Source organism: Buceros rhinoceros, unplaced genomic scaffold (genome assembly GCF_000710305.1).
Source record: "Buceros rhinoceros silvestris isolate BGI_N320 unplaced genomic scaffold, ASM71030v1 scaffold31269, whole genome shotgun sequence".
Taxonomy (NCBI): Eukaryota; Metazoa; Chordata; class Aves; order Bucerotiformes; family Bucerotidae; genus Buceros; species Buceros rhinoceros.
This window is the reverse complement of record NW_010432696.1, coordinates 41,213-42,133: the sequence shown is the minus strand read 5'-3', so window position 1 is coordinate 42,133 and position 921 is coordinate 41,213. Positions and strand designations below refer to the sequence as shown.

The 921-nt window shown below is 52.9% G+C and overlaps 1 protein-coding gene across 1 annotated transcript in view; it reads left to right on the top strand.

Moving 5' to 3' along the window:
- LOC104500249 (G-protein-signaling modulator 1-like) overlaps positions 1-921 on the top strand; it is a gene marked incomplete at its 3' end in the record, with an annotated part of 28,964 nt that overhangs the window by 2,164 nt on the left and 25,879 nt on the right. The gene's annotated exons all lie outside the window — the stretch shown is intronic.

Below are 921 nucleotides of genomic sequence, written 5' to 3'. Positions count from 1 at the left end.
GAAACTGCTACAGGAGGTGTCAGCCGGGATGCTGCTACCGCAGGGGTGATGAGCAGGTTGTTCTCTTGGCCTGGGTACCATGGTCAAACTGCCTGCAAGTGCTCTTTGCCCAAGAACACAATAGGAAGCACCTCTGGACATTGCTGTCTTTTGTCTGACCCTCGCTTTTCTGACTCCCGGCAAGCGAGCTGTGTTTTTCTGAGCAGATGTCCACCTTTGACCTAGACAGTTTTGACTCACAAATACAGTGAGCAGCCATGAAAAAGCCAAAAAGAGCAAAGAGAAGAGTCTGAATAGAGGAGCAGGAACGTGCTGTGTCCATCTGTCTCGTGAAGGGGCTGACTTTGCAGCACGCAAGACGTTTCCAAATGTAAGCTTTCAAATGCGTGCTCTGTCCCTTCTGAGAAATTTGGATACGCATGGTCTAACAGGGACAGCTGTGACTTAAGGAGGGCTTGGTGGAGTGCTCAGAGCAGCACGAGTCCTTCCTCTTGGAGCAGTATCGCTGCTCTCACTCCTCTCTGCTGGCTCGCAAAGTGCCCGCGCTGGCAGCATGGCATGTGCCGTTGCCAAAGGTGTCGAGACACGCAAGGGCAGAAAGCTGCCCTGAGGCTGATGTGCAGAGCATGGTGGAAAAAGTGACAGCAGGAGAGTTAATGAGAAGCAGACGCTGAGCACTGGGGGCTGCTCAGCCAAGAAATTCTGCACAGTCCAGGGTTTTCTCTGTTTTCCAATAAAGATGTGTTACGGTTTGGCTACCCTCTCTGTTACCCTGGAGAAAGCGGCGCTGGCACGACTAGCCTGGGTACGTGGCTTCTGCGCTGTGCACCGCCTGCAAGAAAAACAGATGCCGTGTTACTCTGGCAGTATATGGGCGTGTGTCTTGAGAGCCAGGAGCCCTGAGTTGTCCAGATTCCTGCT